Raw genomic sequence first — 20,104 nt, 5'->3', positions numbered from 1 at the left:
GCGGGCCAGCCAGTGGGAGGAGCCATGGGCAGTTGGCTGGCTGGCCCGGCCCCCTGGTCAAGCTCCAGGTTGAGTTCCCGATAGAGGGGACAATCTGTATATTAGCTTTTTATTATATAGGATAAAAGCAATATTTTTGCAACTTTATTAGTTATAGCAGTTCAGTTTTTTCAAACATCTTTGTTGCAGTAGTCACTAAAAATTGATCTATCCCACTTAATTGGGTAAACACCTCATCAGGAACATCCGCTTTAAGGGAAAGGATTAGGATAGTCAACAATTTCTACACTTTCAAGGACTTCTGAAACGTTCACTGTAGGCGGTTCCATCACGTGTTCCCCTTAGATGTTATGGTTATCACTGTCGTCATCATACTCCCATCATCACTTTCTGGTTCCATTTTGATTTTAGTTAGCACTCCTGCAGCAATTGCAGGATTTGCTAAGTCTTTGGAAATAGTTAAATTGATATCTGCAGCCACAGTCTTCAAAATCAAACTGATTTGGGAGACCAGTGACTAGCAATTGAGTACCAGACTAGTTCAAATACCACATTTGGTTTTGGGTCTTAACCTTGGGGGATTCCACAGGAGTCATGCCTGTTTTCTGCAAATATTTCACTACTGTGGATGGCTCTACTGACCACCAGGTCTCAGCAACCATGCCAATGGCTTGCTTCATTTATTTTCTGTTTTCCCTTCATCATTTAAATTTACAGTTGTTTCTGCAGTGAGCTCTCACCATACAAATTACAACCTAATCAGGTGGCTGCACAATTCAGTGGGTACAACCTAATCAGGTGGCTGCACAATTCAGTGGGAAAACTCAACACATGCATGAGCCAAGCAAAGGAGAATGTTGTGGACAGAGCAACTACTTACCAGCAAGAGGATGTTGCATTTTGCTCCTTTCATTCTCTTGCCAACCTTCCTCAGCCATTCATTAAAAATTTAGAGTAGCATATTAGCTTGGTAATCACAGGGGAGTAAGTGAACATTTCTGAAGCCCTCAGGGTTAACTGACTTGCCAATGACAAGTGGTCTCATCTTTTTGGTGTAGGATGCATTACAGAAGAACAGAGCAATCGATCTGTTTACCTCCTTTTGCAAAGTCCACCTACTAGGCCATGAAGTATATGAGGTAACAACTCGTAAATTTCATCAGCATTTAAAACATCACTCAAGCTGTAACTAGTAATTGCTTTTTAAATTCCTTTTGCATGTGAGTTACTAATTTTCTCTACTGGAATAGTTTTCTTTTCACTACAGACAACTTCTTAAACAACTCTCTAACATGCCTACAATTTCTTCAGCCGGCACACAGTTGCTTGAAACTCATCATGCCCAAGGTTGGCAAAAAATCCAATGCTTTCTGCTGAATAAATGGTCAACTTACATGCCCAATTCTTGTATAAACCTCTCAATAACATGCAAAAACAGCTATAAAAGGGACTTCAAATTCAATTCTGCTCTAGTCCCAGAATCCCTTTAACTTCCAATTCAGTTTTGGCTCAATATTTCAAAAATGTAGAGGGAGTGATGCTAAATTCCTTTGTTACTTCTCCTTTCTTGTGGCAACCATGTACTGCTTCTATTGCTTTCATTTTCTTCTATAAAATCTGCGGGCATGTCACCTTTCCCTCTTCGCCATGGGAGTAGGATAAATGGCATGTACAAATGTACTTCGAATTTAAGTCAAAATGTTGGTCAACTGGTGGCTTAGGCTAGGTGCCAGTGATAGTTCTACTTATGCTAATAATGTGTTTGAATGCAATGTGGGAAGAGAAAATTCAGAAAGAAGCAATCATTAAAGTGGAAGCAGTATTACAGTCTGTAAATAGACCCTGCTTATTAGAAATGTAAAGCAAGAAACAGTTAACATGATAGCCACGTAGTTGGGGCTGAATCACAGTCCCAGAGTACACCACTAATTGAAAGTGGGAGAAACTGACAAAAGCAGCATTTTCCTTTAATTACTGAGAACTAGCCGTGTATAATGAAAACAAAGCTACCTGGTTTTAAATTGTTTACTGGAAAGAAAAACAAGGTAATGGGGGAGGTGGGTATAGAGAGCACAGTTATCATACACTTTCTGTTGATGATAATCTGTCAAGAATTGAGGATAATTAACTCACTCCTAACCTCAAGTCCAAAAATATATATATATATATATTCATATATATATATATATATATATATATATATATATATATATATATGTATATATAAACAATATGCATACCGTGTGTGGAGAGAGAGAGAGCAAGAGAGATAGAGCGAGAGAAGAGTAGTTACAGCCAACAAACATTTCACTATTTTAAAATTAAAGGGATGTAGTGGTGTTGAATGTCATGAAATTCAACTTATATCAGATGTCTGTAAAAACTGTGCATTCAGAGTGTTCTAACATGAATTGTAATGACTTAATTTTAATTGTAAAATTCATTGGTCTCCTCTTTTCCTTAGCAAACCTACATTTCCTTTGTAATGAATCAAAGAAATAACTCATCAAGGTAGTAAACATACTGCAACTCCCAGATAGCCACAGTCACCTTAATGATGCACTGTATATGTTAAACTCTACCAAAAATAACAAAGAATACCTGGGCTGGAAACCACTGCAGATGTTTACTGAAAGGACATTTACAAATTTAGGGATTACCTACTACACTCTTGGGGGAGGGGGGAGCAAAAGTAGGTCTACAATAATTAATAAATTATAATACAAGAACAAACTGAGTTTCGCGTATTCAAAACAAATTTTCATATCTACCTACAAAGAAGATCTAAACTAAGTTGCATTTACTTCCTATGCCCCTCTCTGGTAAAGAGTTCTGTACTTTTTTCTCTTCTTGTGAAGGAAATATGCAATGCTGGGGAAAGGAAGCAGCAGAGATAAAGGACTGCCTCTCTGCACGGCTTCATGAGGGACAATCACACTTCAAAGTGTTAGTGGGAATGGTGCCCCCATTGACTTAATGCACAATTTTCGAGGATGTACAAGATGATCTGAGATAGAGTCAGGACTGGTCTTTTCTGAATGATGTTCCCTCCTTCAGTAAAATTCTTGCTTAGAGGGATGGTCCAGAATGTATTTGGCAGCTGACATTAAATCATTCACTGGCATAAAATTGGCCTATCTACATTATATCATGCATGACAATTAGACCATGATATAAGAACATGAGTTACTTTGGGGGAAAATTTAATCTTCAGATATTCAGGTTTGAAATAAGCATCTCAATAGAAGATATAGCAAAAGAAAATTATCATAATCCTAGAATGTTAGTGAGAAGGAACCTTAGCAATAATCAAACCCTTTCTTATAAAAGACTTAGGGAATTATAAAATGGATGAAATATTTTAATCAGATATAAATATACTTGTTATTTTAGCTTCACATACCACACTATCTTCTAATTTGAGAAAATAACTCAAAGTCTGAGGCAGAACACCTTAAAAATAATTTAAATTAGAACAAATTTGAGATAGAATCAAAGGACTTGATATCTTGAGGGAATCCAGCATATCCTCAAATTCCTGCTTTGCTATTTATAAGCTGTCTGTGTGTAAGTGACAACCTCTCTGGGCCTCAGTTTCTCCTTTAGAAAGGGGGTAATATGAACCAGTGCGCAGAATTACTGTGTGCATTACATAACACTTCTAAAAGGATATGTCCAATAAATGGTAGCTACTGTCATCCTCACCAACATATCCAATAAATGGTAGGTAGCTATTATCCTCACCAACTGGTCCAATCTCCTTTTTTAAAAAAAATATATTTTATTGATTTTTTACAGAGAGGAAGGGAGAGGAATAGAGAATTAGAAACATCGATGAGAGAGAAACAATGATTCAGGTGCCTCCTGCACACTTCCTACTGGGGATGTGCCCGCAACCAAGGTACATGCCCTTGACCGGAATTGAACCTGGGACCCTTGAGTCCGCAGGCCCACGCTCTATCCACTGAGCCAAACCGGCCAGGGCCAATCTCCTTCTTTAAACAACGAGAAACCTAAACCCAAAGAGGCTGTGCCTTTGGCTATGGGAGAATGAGATAATCCTGTCTCTCAATCTCCTGCCCACCCCCATGCCCCCACTTTACTCCTAAATCGACAAGACTGGGCATTTATGTTATTACACGAGATAAGAAACATAAACTTGTCATCACTTAAATTTTTAAAAATGGATTCTGTATTGTTTCTAATGTAAAAAACACGAGTAGGAAGAACCTCTCCATCTTTGGATTGACTGCCCCTGAAGGAAGAAGGTTCTGCCAGCGGCTGTGGCAGGCCCTCAGAGGCTGTCAGTGCCATCTGGGCGCACTCGCCTCCCTACACTGTGGTCCCACTCTGCCGCTGGCCGGGACTCAGAGGACAGGTGGTCCCAGCCTCCAGAAAAAGACACGGCCCTCGGCGGGGTGCAGGCATTGTCCCGCGGGGGACACAGGGCTGCTGACAGCTGCAGAGAGAGAGGCACCGCAGGTGCAAACAAGTGAAAATCCATCTTCCCGAAAGAGAGCCTGGTGAGCGAGGGCCACCAGGAAACTGTCCAGGAAATGGGAGGATTTCTTCACTAAGGTGGAGGTGTCCACGGAAGCGTCACGGACCGGCGTCAGGCTCCCGGTGCGAGGGGCGGGCAAGGGGCCCCGTGGGTCAGTAATGTCCGAGACCTGGCTCAGGGCACCCCGCAGTGGCGGGGATCCCGGGTGCTCGACAGAGCCCCACGCACCTGGGAGTGAGGCCCGCAGGGCGGCAGGGCCCGCGAAGGCCAGGAACGAGCGTGCGGTGGGGCGACCACCCAGTCCCCGCCACCCCGTCACCCCCGGCGCTCACCTGCCGCAGGGTCACCTCCTCTCGGGGCCCGCGACGCTCCGCCCCGTCTCCGCCTGCGGGAAAGAGCGTCCTGCAGCGCCCGCCGGCTCTGCCCCACAGCGACCCCTACAGTTCGGAGGCTGCGGCGCGGGCGCTGCAGGCACGGGGCTCCAGTGACTCCCGGGTTTGCAAGGGGTGTGTTTTGATTTCTTACATGTTTACCGTTCGTTTCCAGCCTCCCAGGTTCAAATAACCTTCCAGCTTTGTGTGTGTTGTATAAATAAAAGAAGACATCATCTATAATTATATAAATTTATATAATGGAAGGAGAAAGCATTATGATTTGGGAAAGAAGGTTTAGATATGGTCTCTTCCTACCCACATTATTCACATGTACAGTTAATACCTGCCATTCTATTAGTGCCCTGAGATGCCAAGATGCAAGCTATGTGTGTAGCTATGGTTATCATAAGAATACCTATGGATCCCTGTTTGCAAATACTTTCCTGATTTAAATTTGTGGGGATACAAGTTATATTAAAACAAACACAATAGAATATCAGGTGCCCAGATCTTGACATGGATTTATGTAAAGCTTTGGCAAGTGGATTTTGAATTTAAAAGTTGTTCTCTCAAGCCAAATTATCTTTATATTTGATTAGAAGTTTCATTTTTTTAAAATATATTTTATTGATTTTTTACAGAGAGGAAGGGAGAGGAATAGAGAGTTAGAAACATCGATGAGAGAGAGAGAGACATCGATCAGCTGCCTCCTGCACATTCTCTACTGGGGATGTGCCCACAACCAAGGTACATGCCCTTGACCTGAATCGAACCTGGGACTCTTGAGTCCACAAGTGGGCGCTCTATCCACTGAGCCAAACCGGTTAGGGTGAGGTTTCATTTTTTAAAGTTCATTGATATCTGGCAATCTGACAAAATAAGTTAAACTTAAAAACCTGTTTGCGACATGAAAAGGTGCTAAACATGACTTATCATCAAGGAAATGCATATCAAAACCACAATGAGATATCACTTCACACCTGGTAGAATGGCTATTATAAAAAGGACAGGGTCTTTTGCAAAGCAAACATTTTGAACTTTGATGAAGTCCAAATTATCCACTTTTCTTTATTTTTGGCTTGTGCTTTTTCTATCATTTCTAAGAACTCTTTGCCTATCCCTAGTTTTCAAAGAGTTTTTCCTATGTTCTTTTCTAAAATTTTTATAGCAATATGTTTTACATTTAGCTCTATAATACATTTTGAGTTAATTTTTTTATAAAGTACAAGATTTAAGTTGAGATTTAATTTTGAGGGGGCCAATTGCTACCCATTCATATACTTGTTTTTCATTTGGGCATCCTCTTTTCCAAAAATATCTATTCTTTGCTTGCTTTTCTATTGGATTTTCTAAGTTGTTCTTATTGATTTGCATAAGTTCTAAAAAAAAAAAAATACTGGCTATGAGTCTCTTTGCAGATGTATTGCAAATATCTTCTCCCAATTGTGATTGCCTTTTCACTCCCTTAATGGTATCTTCTGATGTTAATGAAATTCGATGATCAAGTCCTTGAAAAATTGAAATTCACTTTACTAACCCTTATGATTACTGCTTTTAGTATCATGTTTAATAAATCATTTTCTACATCAAAGTCATGAAAATATTCTTTGTTACCTTCTAGAATCTGAGACTATTGTTTTCTCTTTCTTGTTTACATCTACAGTTCTTCTAGAGTTATGTTTGTGTAATATGTGAGGTAGGAATTAACATTCATTATTTTCCATACATATTTCCACTTGACCAGCACTGTCTATTGTAAAGAGGGTCCTTTCCCCATTGCACTGCAGTACCACCGTGGTGAAAAAATTAAGGACCATAGGTGTGGGGTTGTCTCTGGACTTCCAAGGGATTGGTTTATGTAACTGTGGCAGCTGGTTAAGTTGGTCCTATAAGGCTGTCACCTCCTGGTCTGATGCTGGAGTTCAAAGTCCAGAGTTGGCAGTCAGGAAGGGAAGATCAGGAAGCGAGCTGGAACTCAGAATCCTGAGTTGGAAATCCACAAGGAGGGACTGAAACCTTTGTTCTTGTTGCCTCTGACCTTGGTGACAGGGGTGCCCTGCAGAAACACCCAAATAAATAGGTGTAGAGCTAAACACACAACTGGCCCAGGAGTCAGGGGAGATGAAGAGGATCCTGGAGAAGGTAGAGTGATTGCAGGTCCAGCTGCCGCTTCCCAACAGCTCAGTGCATCAGCAGATCAGCAACAACATGCAGCACCTACAGTAGCTGCTGCTCCCCCTTTACCTTCCAAATCTCCCAAGTTTCTCCCTTGTTGCCCCCCCCCCCTTATCAGGAACATACAAGAAAGGGGATTCTAGGATGTGTAGTTCAGCCTCGACAAGTGGTCACTTTACAAAGCCATCATGAAGTTATTTATTATGTCGCTGTCTTTTCTTTGCGGAAAGGAAGGTGGAGATGTGTTTCTTATAAGATTACTTTCACTACCCAGTGAAACATAGAATTTTATGTTTCACTTCTTTCAGCACTTCCATAAGTCATTGTATTGTTTTCTGGAGTCTATTGTTAATGTTAATTAATCAGCAGTCTTATTTTGTTCTTTGAAAGTAATGCATCTTTTTACCTGGTCTTTGTCTTTGGATTTCAGTACTCTTATTATGATCCACCTAAGCATGTTTCCTTTGTATTTAATCCTGCTCGGGACTCATAAAGCTTCTTGAATTTGTCTTGATGACTTTCATATGATTTAGGAGATTCTTAGCCAATAATTAAATATTATTTCTTCCTATTTTTTCTCACCTCTTTTTTCAGGACTCTAATTACTCATATATTAAAACTTTTATTTTTTTTATTTGGCAATCCTTATTTTATTTTTAAAAAATCTTTAAATTCTTTATTAGTTAAGGAATTACAAATGTGTCTTTTCTCTGGGTTCCAAATGTCTTTTTTTTCCTTTTTGTATTTTTCATCCTGTTTTCTCTCTGCACTTCAATCTGGATATTTTCTGTCTTCCAGATTGCTAACTCTCTCTTCGGCTAAGGTGAGATAATAAAAAAGGCAGAAACCTTTACTGTCTGAATATTCTTCTGTTGTCTCTTTATATGGCAATAACTTTGCTGAATTTTCTCTAGAAAATAAACAAAATAAAATCTCTAGCATGGCTGTTCAGAATTTTCCCTGTTACTAATAATTTACAATAATATGTTTCTGATTACTTTTTGGTAATAGCATATAAATTGGAGATTACTATCAATTTGGGGAAAGTCTCCATTAAGTTTCTTCATATTTGGAAGAATTTTCCCGACTAAAATCTCCTTGATATATTTCAAACCTCAGTTCTCCTCTACAACACACATCCTTCTGATGTTGCGTTTCTTTGGACACATACAAACTGCAATGAGACCTCACTCTCTGCACCTTTGGTAAAGGCAATGAGTGAGGGGGCACAAGGGGAAATAGGATGATTCTTAGAATCAGAACACCTTGCGATAACTTAACCTTAAACAAAGGTGAATGTGAACCACACAAATATCTTCACTAAACCCAAAACTAAACCTGCAACAACTTTCCCTTAGCTGGATCCTCAAGATGCCCATGGCCATTCCACTCTATCTGACAGGAGGGGAAATGCAAGGAAGGAGAAACTAGAGTAGAGGCAGCAGTCTCAAGGGATTATCTTGACAGTGAAAATATCTTATATTCTCAAATTTTATAGAAACATAAAACTATGAGAACACACTACCAGGGCCCCTTCCACACCTTAGAGGGGTCTGTGCAGGTGAGGGGCCCTGAAGCTTAATCTTCATTAGTTTCAGGGTAAATGTATCTTGTATTAAAATATTAAAGACCCTCCAAAGAGTTAGCTCACCTGGGATCGTGATAGACCAAGAAAGGAAAGCTCAGCCCTGCCCTTTATATAAATTCACATACATGGTCTTGGAGAGACTCAGTTACCACATCAAACCCTATCCCCTAACAGTCTTGTTTCAGTGAACTTTCTGAGGGGAGGGGTAAGAGCAATAGTTATTACCCAAATTCCTTCTCTCTCTTCAAGCCTCATGTAATGTCAAATATACTGTATCTCCCCAGTCAAATATACTGCTCCCAGCTCCCCTGTTCTCACCTCAACGTTCTCAGAGGACAGAAGTGGTGAGGGTGTTCTGAAATACACTATCCTTACAGAAGACTGGAATGAATAAAGCCTTGCCTACCTCCACTCTCCATTCCCCCCAAACCCACCGCAATAGTCTTTAAAAAGAAAGGCCATTACACATGCTGGGTTTACTCTCAGCTTTTCCAGTAGGCTAAAGATGCTGAACAAACAGACTTGGGGATTCAGGGTGTGGCCGCAGAATATCAGCTTTGGGTGCCATAATCTTAAATCTACTAGTATGTACAGCCATATGCAAGCTTCGTGCAGTTAACTGTGTTTATTATACCACAAGGAGCAAAATGTAAACATACTTAGGCCATTAAAACTTTGAAGAACGGACGGCTATTTTATGTCCGTGTTTACTTTGCAGAACACCATCTGCTCGGCTGTTATGGCAACATGCAGAGTGGCGCAATCCACAGACCTGAAAAGGATTTGAAATGTGTGCTTCTCCTCTGAAACACAAAAGAAGACGTCTAAGGTAGTTTTTAAATGTTTTTGTGTATTTCTTGTTTTTAGTTTAGTCAAGCTCTGGGGGAAGCATTTTACCAAATTATTTCATCTTCTGTAATTATCTATGTATGTATGTATGTATGTATGTATTAACATTTTTGCCTGTCTGTTCTGTTGGAATAAGCAATCACCTGAAGAAATAATGCTTCTACTTTTAACATATTGAAATTCCTTTACATACGGGAATCTCAGATTGCTTCATCAAATGTTATTCATTACTTTACCTTTTCAACCTTAAATTGAACTACCTTTTATCAAATGCCTATAATACAGCAGAAACTGTTACCCAATACGTTCACATTACTGCCAGGGAATCAGAGCTAATAGTTCCCAAGCACATAATGAAGTTAAAGTTGCAATGTTTATTCCAACCATCCTGGAGTGGAAGATCCTTACTCATGTATGTATTTATTTATATTTTATATTGTTAACCTCCAGCTTACCTTCAGACTTGTAGATTTTCTATATGAGTGGGTTTGTGCTGCCTATACTTACGTCTCCATCTAAAATGTAACTATTCTTTTGCAGGGAGAGCATGCAAGTGACTAAATTAAGAACTGATTATCTGGGAAAAGTTGGTGGAGGAGAAGTAAATGTGTTGTTTTTTCTCCAATATCTGCGTTAACACCTATATGCACACAAAGCCATTCATATTATTATTTCTTTAAGCAAGTTCAAATAATACAGGGAGAGAGATAAAAACCTAGGCTTATCTGTCGCACAAGTGAAATGACTGTTAGACTGTACATACTGTGACCATAAGTTGTATCTAAATGCTTTCTGATACTCTGCACTGGTTTCCTGAGTAAAGGTGCACAGAATGTTCACGAGGAAAACATGACCTTTTGTTTATTGACTCAACAACAAAAATTAAGTGGAGCCAGAGGCACATGCATCTGTCAACGTTGAACCCGGTCTAACCCTGAACAGTTTGAGAAAGTGGAAGCTGAACAGATGCTAGGTAATATGTGAGTTCCTTGTTCTTAGGAAAACAAGATTTCAAACATTTCTTGGATGTGGAAAATGCTCAGATAAATTGATACTTTGGTCACAAATATTGAAAATGCGAGCCCTGCCCAACCCGTGCGGCTCAGCAGTTGAGTATCAACCCAGGAATCAAGAGGTCACAGTTCGATTCCTGGTCAGGGCACATGCCCAGGGTTGCGAGCTCGATCCCCACTAGGGGGCGTGCAGGAGGCAACTGATCAATGATTCTCTCTCATCATTGATGTTTCTGTCTCTCTCCCTCTCCTTTCCTCTCTGAAATCAATAAAAAATTTTAAAAAATAAAAAAGAGTGCTTAAAATCAAAGAGACAGTGCTTCCCTTTTCATATAAAAATGTTGAAAACTCATTGTAGATATAGAAATTGTGCTTAAATGTGGCCTCTCCTACACCCCTCAGATATTCTGCACCCAGGGAGCATTTTTGCTCCATCCTTTCCTGCATCAGCAGGAAGAGGAACTGATCACCTGTGGCAGCAGAGTAAGAGGCAGTGGCTCAAGGCAGTTTTGCAACCCATTCTTATTAGACGTGAAACCTCAGAAGCACTTGATGTTACAAATATCATATTATTAAGGGTTATTTACTGTGTTCCTGGAGTTGTTCTAGATGCTACAGATCTCCTACAAGCTCCTGGTGTCACTGAGAATCGCTGTTATAAGGAGATGGGTTCTTCCTTCTTCATGTAGATATCTTGTGTTCACAGATTGTACTGAAAAACAATTGATCTGAGATGCGGGGGAAAGTTCCTTGCATATGTGCTTTGCTGCCCAGCACAAAAGGTACATTTTTTTGTTTGTTTTTGATGTCTATGCCTACTTCTCTCATTTCTGGTGCCATTTGTATGACAGAAATCTCACAACCCAAGGTCAGTGTTGCTTTCAATAGGCAAAGTTAATGACAGCTACCACCGTTGAGCAGCTGTGCTGAAGTAGGGGCTGCCTCTCCCATTTTGCAGACAAGGAAATGCAGGCTAAGAGGACTCCAGCATCTTGAGCAAGGACACAGAGTAAAGGAAGAAACAGGCCCAGGATTCCAACCCTGGTTGGTCTGAACTCAGAGTCAGTGAGATCTCTACTCTCAAAAAAAATCTTGAAATATAATTGACACCAATTCTGATAAATAACTTCCTTGGACCTTGCCTCTTCAGGCTAAACATCTCCAGTTGCTCTGATCCTTTTTTTTTTTAATGATGTTAACACTTGGAGTGCGGGAAACGAGTTAAGTCGGCTCGCGTGAATTGCGCGTACTCCGCGGGAGCCGTCTTTAACTCGGTTCATATAGATTTGCGGTGGAGTGCGGGAAACGTGTAAACTCGGGCCGATTGTAACTGCGTATTACCAAATATTTGTTTGTAATCCACCCTTTTGGTGGATGGAACAAAACCAAAAGACAGAGCCATCTTATATTTTGGCGGGAAATTCACCCGCACTCCAAGTTTAAAGACACCCTCTCTACCCTGGTCACTGTCTTTTAGTCCTACTTGAGTTTGTCAAAGGTCCCACCGAGGCCAGAACAAAACACAGTGCCCCACCTGTGACTGAGCTGAGTACAAAAGCTCCCTGACCTTCCCTGGAGGAGACAATACGCTGAAAAACAATACGGACTGGCTTCAGAGCACAGGCTACGTGCACGATGGTTCCCGGTGCACAGCGCCAATACCTCACTGCAGCCAGCTGTGATGTTAACTTGCAGAATCTTAGTCATGTTCTTCTGATATGGCATCTGCATTCAACTCGACTCTGTCATCTTTCTTACCAGAGTGATCACTAAGACAGGCCTTCCTGCAGCTCCCACCCTCGTGCAGTTGATCCAGGGGGACACCTTGGACATTCGAAGGCTCTGGTGTACACTGCCCGTCTGCTCAGGGCGCGCCTCTTGCTGACATGCTCCAGGGCCACATTTTCACTCTGAAAAGAAAGCTATCCAAATCCAAATCTTAAAAGAGAACAGGGTTTCCAGTATTCATTCCACTCTTTGTCCAGTTCTGTCTTCTCTTATTTCTCCCTATCCCTAGCTTTCTGACTTCATTCTGATAGTTTTACTACCATATTCCATGTTTTGCAGGCTTTATTATGTTTATTTCTCCAAACAAAAAATAGAGGTAGAAGAATTAAATCTTGTCAAAAGCACAGAAGGAATCGTGAGTATACTTGAGAGGATGTAGGGTTCAGCAGAGGGACTTCGCCCAGAACACACCCATGATTCTGCCTGTCAGTAAAATCAAAGATCCAACCCATACTCTATTTCCTCTATACAGCCTTTCCGGGTTGCCCCAGCCCTTGGCAATTTCGCTCCCCACTAGCTTCTGTGCAAGGTGCTGCAAGATCCTTGAGAACAGGGAGCTTTGTCTAGAAAATGATGCCTCTGCTTCACTGGGTCATGGAATGCTACCTTTGTTTGGGTTATTGCTGACATTATTGGGAAGCCTGGGTCGTCTCAATCTCAGCACTCGGGGATCCAGTAAGGCCGCCCTGAAGGTTGCCCTAACAACAAACTACCTGAGTTTAACCGCTCCTGGCAGAAGGTCTCTCAGTGCAAACAGGTAATGCTTTAAGACCATGGCTAAAATCTGCTACGTGCTCATTCAAAACAATGGAGTGGAAACTGAAAGAGATGAGCAGTTACAGAGACAAGGCCTTGGGATCTTATCATGGTAATAGCCCTTTGGAAACCGGGTCACCATTCTGGGATCCTGGAATCTCTGTAAAAACCAAGCCAAACCAAACCAAACAAGGTTTGCTTTACTGGGTATGGAGAAGTTTCATCCAGTAATAAAATTAATGAAAAGTGATGATTTCTCTAAATAAACGGCACTCTTCTTTGAATATTGGATTGGAAACATGAATACAGGAATAATTTAAAGGCCCTGAGTGCTAAGAGAAGGATGAGAACCTGCACTGAGATTCGGGGCCTGGGGAGCTGGCCACCGCAGCGGGAAGGAAGGAGCTCTGGGACTTGGGTCTCCCGTCCTTTCCTACTTTCGGTTCTGACTCTAGGACCTGAGGCAGGCTGCTCTCTGCAGTTCTGTTTTCTCATCTTTAAAATAAAGACATTAAATTTTATGAGCTCTAGTCTCATTTCCAATGGTAAAATTCTGTTTCTAAGCTATTCTTAGTCTAAGAGAAACATGTTAAGCTATTCTTATTCTAAGAGATACATGATTTCATTTTAATTTTTACATAACTTTAATTTTAGCCAAAACTCACACCTAGAAATGGGTCCATAAAAAAATAATTACTTGCCCTAACTGGTTTGGCTCAGTGGGTAGAGCATCGGCCTGCAGACTGAAGGGTCCCAGGTACGATTGTGGTCAAGGGCATGTACCTTGGTCGCGGGCACATCCCCACTAGGGAGTGTGCAGGAGGCAGCTGATCAATGTTTCTCTCTCACTGATGTTTCTAACTCTCTATACCTCTCCCTTCCTCTCTGTAAAAAATCAATAAAAATATATTTTTAAAAAAAGATAACTTCTCTCTCTCTCTCTCTCTCTCTCTCTCTCTCTCTTCTATCACTATTGTATGCATAGGAAATGTCTGTTATCAATGTTTCCTGGGGTTGGGAAAATGATTTTTACAATGCCTTTTTACCTCTGGATTTCTAAGAAGAGGGCATATGAAGTAAAGTTAAAATAACCTCATCAAAGGTAGACTGAATTAAATTGCTCTTTTGCCTATTGGTTTTTTTAAATTTGTTTTGTTGGTGTTTTTTTTTGTAGATAGGCTTTAATAAATAACCTTGGAAAATCATTTAAAGCGATGAAACACTCATTGTTCTAGCTTCTTTGTGTAAATGCTGACAAGGTTTTATAAAAAGAAATGTTCAATGAACTGTGTACATGAGTGGCTTTGAATTCATTTACCCCAGTTCAGTTCTCTTTTAATGTATATTGTAAACAGCAGAGACACAAGAATTCTCATCTAGATTATGAGCCAAAACAAATGATCAGGTTACCCTGTTTGGCTTGCACTACCTTGGAAACCACTGGGCTCCATTTTCCTGAGTGTAGAGCTCTAGTTCCCTCTCAGGGAAATGATACAATCAACTCATGGTTTTTTAAATTGAACGAGCAGCCAACTGGATCTCTTCTTAATCTCCACATCTGTGTCAGGAGGTAAGCTTATTTCTCTTGTGATAGGATTTATTTAATAGGAAAATGGCATTTCTTGTAATTGGGTAGTCATTACTTCTTTCCAAAATGTTTCGGGGAGAGAAGTAATCCTAATCATTACAAACCCAGACATGTTGCTGTTCAGTTTGTTGCTGCATCACAGATGGCCTTTCTGCATAAGCTGCCTCTAAGCAATGTTGCCCATTTGGAACGTGTTATTGATCTAGTGCTTTGGGAGGCTGTGGCCAAGACAGAAGGGCTGGCCTGAGCACAGTGTAAGCTGATGTGACTGTGTGGGGCGACAGGCGCAAGGAACAGCACAGGCCCTTTCAGTGGCCTTTCTGTGTGACTTGAGGAGAGCTTTGCACTATTCCTAAGAGGTGAGCCTCTAAAAATGACAGTGCCTTTAAATTGTGAAGGAATTTAAGTATGAGAACTAACATACTTAATTTGTCTGTCATTTTCACATGAAAAAGCATAGTAGGAAACTATTGGGAAAAAGTTAACTTAATTATTGGACCTTTTACATTACATTTACCTTCAAGAAGTGGTATATGTATGCATGTGTTGGCCTAAGCAGGTGCATTCTACTCCGCGTTGTAGATTGCCCAGTTAAATTTTAATTTCCAAAGAATACTTATTTAGTATAAGTAATCCCAAATATTGGATAGCAGGCATACTTATACTAGAAAATTATTCATTGTTTATCTAAAACTCAAATTTAACCGGATATCCTACATCTTTATTCACTCAATTTGACAACCCTAGTCCCTCTATCAGAGAACACACAGTCTATACAGATATTGCTCATATAAATAAGTGTAAGTGGAATGAAGGAAAGAAGGCCAATATTATAAACAAGAATACCAAGGAAGACCGAAGTTAGATTGGTGGAGTCAGGGAAGACCTCTCTGATTCAGGTGAAGGAACAAGTGGATCTAGGTCTAAAGGAGGAAGTGAAGGAAGAGCAGCATGCCTGAATTCAGTGTACCTTGGAGATGTGCAAGATGAGATTGGACAGACAGGCAAGGGCACCACTACGCAGGGCTTTGCCTTCCAGTGAAGTATTTGGCCTTTTCCCTACCTTAACTGCAATGGGAAACCATGTCACAGTTTTAAGCAGAGAAATGAGACCATACAACCTCCATTTAAAATGTTAATCTGGTTATAAAGTGAAGAATGAGTTGGAAGAGGTCAAGAATGAGAAAAGGGGAGATAGATAAGAAGCTATTATGGTGTACCAGGCAGGAACTGAGGGTGGCTTGGATTAGGGTGGTGGTGGTGCAGACAAAAAGAGTGAGAAGTTTTGGGATACGTTTCAAAGGTAGAAACTTTGGACTTGAATAGAGATTGGATGTGGGGTTTGGAGCAGAGAGAAGGTGAAGAAAAAATTCCACGTTTCAACATGTGGGTGGGTACTGGTGTGATCTACTGAGGTAGAGAGCACTGGAGGCAGAGCAGTGCTCTGGGGAAGGTGGAAAGTAGAGGAGCAATAGCAAGGGTTCACTTTGGGACATTTTCAGTTTATGGGATGACATCCTAGTACAGATGACAAGGAGGCAGCTGTAGCTCAGAGGTGAGAGGTCTGGACTGGACATTTGAGGAGTCACTGACATATATGTGCAGGCAAGGAAGATTGAAAATGATCCAGCACATAATTTTCCTACCTGGTAACCTTCCTGATATATATTAATAAGCTGGCTTTGTAAATGTTTATTCTATAAACAGCCTTGTTCAACCGTCACAAACACATACACGCAGAGAATAGTAATAGCTCTGATATTGTATGGTTTATTTTTATTGTTTATTTTCTTCAAGTGTATGTTCATTTTGTAAAAAACATTATTGGCACCACAAAAAATCGTGAGAAGGGGGGATATAAGAACTTTTTTTCGTTGATAAGGATTAATATTTTGTTATTTCTCCTTTTCTCCCTATTTTCATTTTCTATATAAACAGTTCTCCATAAATGTTCAGGTTATTTAAACCACTATTGTTCCCTTATATTCCAAATAGGCATCTTCCCACCCACATTTTTGGGGAACTTATTTGGTAGAAATTATATATATACAGTGGGGCCTTGACTACGAGTTTAATTCGTTCCGTGACGGAGCTCGTAACTCAAATTACTTGTATGTCAAATCAACAGTGAACAAGTGAGACACGTGATGCTGGGCTGATGTTGTGGCGTTCACTGTGACGTTTGCTGTGCCAACTAGCGGTGGGGTATCTGAAGCTGGCTCGTAACCTGAATTTTAGCTCGCAACTCAAAGCAAAAAATCGGCCGAGAGATGGCTCGTGTCTCGAAAAACTCGTTAGTCGGGACACTCGTAAGTCAAGGCCCCAATGTATTGGTAAAAATATATACATAACAAAATTTATTTTGATCATTTTAAGTGTACAATTCAGTAACATTAATTATAGTATTGTGCAACCATCACTACTATCTATTTCAAAAAAATTTTCAACCCCAACCTAAAACTCTGTAATCATTAAGCAATAACAACCCATTTTTTTCTTCCTTCTGGTACCTGTAATGTCTAATCTAGTTTCTAGCTCTAGGAGTTTGCTAGATACTTCATATAAGTGGAATCACACAATAGTTATCCTTTTGTGTCTTATTTCACTTACCATAGTGTCTTAAGATTCATACTTGCTGTAGCATGTAGCAGAACTTCCTTCCTTGTTCTGACTGAATAATTTTGTTTATCCATTCATCTGTTGATGTGACAAGTCGTGTTTACCTGTTGGCTACTGGAAATAATGCTGTAATAAATCTTGGCATACAAACATCTCTTTGAGAGCCTGTTTTCAAAAAACATTTTTTGATATTTATCCAGAAGTGGAATTGCTGGGTCATAAGGTAATTCTATGTTTAGCTTTTTGAGGAACTGCCAAATTGTTTTTCACAGTGGCAGCACCATTTTACATTTCCACCAGTTTTGTACAGGATTCCAATTTCTCCACCATCCTTGCCCACACTTGTGTTTACCTTTTAAAGATTATACCCATCCTAGTAAGTGTGAAGTGGTATCTCATGCAGTTTTGATTTCATTTCCCTAGTGACTAATGATGTTGAGATCTTTTCCTGGGTGGATTGGCCATTTGCATATTTTCTTTGGAGAAATGTTTATTCAGGTTTTGCCCATTTTTAAATCGAGTTGTCTTTTTGTAGTTGAGTTTTAGGAATTTTAAAATATATTCTAAATATTAAGCCCTTACCAGATATATGACTTAAATATTTTTTCTCATTTTGTAGGTTGCTTTTTTTACTTTCCTGATAATGTTCTTTGATGAACAAGTTTTATTGTTGTTATTTATCCTCACCTGAGGATATTGTTGTTTTTTCCAATTGCTTTTCAGAGACAGTGGAAAGGAGGGAGGAGGGAAGGGCTGGTGGGCCGGGGGCAGGGGAGAGAGAAGCACTGATGTGAGAGAGACATGTGGATTGGTTGCCTCCGGAACATGCCCTGACTGGGGCTGGGAATCGAACCTGCAACCCAGTTGAACCCAGGACCCTTCCGTGTGCAGGCCAATGCTCTAACCACTGAGCAACACTTCTCGGGGCAGACCAAAAGTTTTTTATGAAGTCCAATTTATCTATTTGTTGTTGTTGTTGCTCATGCTTTTGGTGTCATATCTAAGAATCCATTACCAAATCCAAGATCATAAATATTTACCACTATGTGTTCTTTGAAAACTTTTATGGTTTTAGCTCTAATATTTAGATTATTGATCCATTTTTGAGTTGAAATTTTTTTAAATGGTGAGGTAGGAATCCAACTTTATTTTTTTGCATGTGAAAATCTGCTTGTCCCAGCACCGGCTTCTCACCCCTACTTTTAATTTACATAAAATGTTTGGGGGAATTTTGCAACTTTCCAAAATTATTCCTGATATCAAGAATTGAATATTTACTTTCTGAAAGTATTTGATTAACTGAATTTTCCAGATTGAATTCCTGTGCAGTAAACTGCTACTTCTTAAGAGGAGAAAATCATAGAATTGCTTCATTAGAACTGGTAAGTGGAAACTCTTTTAGAAATTGGGAGTAATCCTTGGTGATTTAATGAAAGGGATAAATTAAAGATCTTTATTAAAATAAGGAGACAATCTTGTGCATTAAAATACAAAAATATTTGAGCTAATGACTTCACTTACTGCTTTCAAATGCTTAACAGGCTATTAAATGGAGATTCCTATTTTTCACCTTCACAGGAACAGAGCTAGAGAAAAAAAAACAAACCCAAATTTAACTTGCAACTGAAAAGACTTTACTTTGACATCAAGAAAGGTTTTAATGAAAAAAAGCATATATTGCTTATTGAGCACCCACAATGTGTCAGACTCTGTTTTGAGTCCCAGGAGGTAGGTACTATTATCACAGATGAACGTGGACTTGAACCCAAGGAGTCCAACCCTGTGCCCAGGCTTATTTCACTTATGCTAAACAGCTGTTAAAAGTGACCTAACATTAGAACACCCCTCCCTCCTGAGAAAAACCATTTCCTCTTCAGCAGAGAATTTCAAAATAGGTTGGACATTTATCAGTCCAATGAAACTCATAATCCTGACACATTTAACAATATCAACCTTTGGATTCTGTTCAAATACTTTTTTTTTTTTTTACTGCTTTTCTTTTAGCAGAATAGTCTGTATCCACTCTTACCTTCCTCCCTTTTCTAACATGCCCAACAGAGTACTTTCAAATGTTTTGGAACATTACATAAATATCCACTTGAGTAATATGGACAAATGCCCAATGACACGCCATGAGGAAACATAATACTTTTTTATTCCTTTGTAACCTTTGGGGCTTTGTTTTAATAATTCACGGAGACATTAACCTTTCAGGTGGATTTGAGAATCCTTTTTATTTAATACAATTTTGTTTGTGTTCTGAAACCAAGCACATTCGAGTATTAATTCCCTACTGAATAGAGCATTGTGTACATGTACCTTTGTTTTCTCTGAAAACAGCTCTTAACCTTCATACATCTCCTTGGGGCTGTAGCGTGTGGGCTGCTACTTATTGTTCCCTCAGGAGGAGATAATGTGATGTGCTCCAACAGGTGTGCTGTTATAACAATACCCCAAATTTCTTAACCCCCAGGTTCCCTTCACAGTATCATTTCCATGGTACTCTTTTGGCTGAGTCTATGAAGAAAGTAAGATGTAATTATTTCTGTAATAGGAAACAGGACCTGAAATGGCAGGATTTTCACCTGAGACATAACAGAGTGTGTTAGTGGCAGACCAGGAGCTCTAACCCACATCGTCTGATTATAGTAGCAAGTTAAGAGCAGCAGTTTTCAACTGTAGAGATTTTGCCTCATTTCTCCAGGGTACATTTGGAAATGTCTAGAGACATTTTTGGTTGTCACAAGTGGGGACAGGAGGTGGCAGAGGCCAGGAATGCTGCTCAACACTCCACAATGCACAGGACAGCTGCTAGAATGAAATTTCCAGCCCAAAATGTCAATGGTGCAACTG

The 20,104-nt window shown here is 40.0% G+C and overlaps 1 protein-coding gene across 1 annotated transcript in view; it reads right to left on the bottom strand.

The window, feature by feature from the left end:
* SMIM8 (small integral membrane protein 8) overlaps nt 1–4,919 on the bottom strand; it is an 8,881-nt gene extending 3,962 nt beyond the window's left edge. The window contains exon 1 of the mRNA XM_006095354.3: nt 4,834–4,919. The gene's annotated coding sequence lies outside the window, so the exon portion shown is untranslated. The remainder of the gene's footprint in view (nt 1–4,833) is intronic.
* Nucleotides 4,920–20,104: the final 15,185 nt, after the last annotated feature.

This window comes from Myotis lucifugus, unplaced genomic scaffold (genome assembly GCF_000147115.1).
Source record: "Myotis lucifugus unplaced genomic scaffold, Myoluc2.0 scaffold_152, whole genome shotgun sequence".
In the NCBI taxonomy this organism is placed as follows: domain Eukaryota; kingdom Metazoa; phylum Chordata; class Mammalia; order Chiroptera; family Vespertilionidae; genus Myotis; species Myotis lucifugus.
This window is presented reverse-complemented; position numbering and strand designations above follow the sequence as displayed.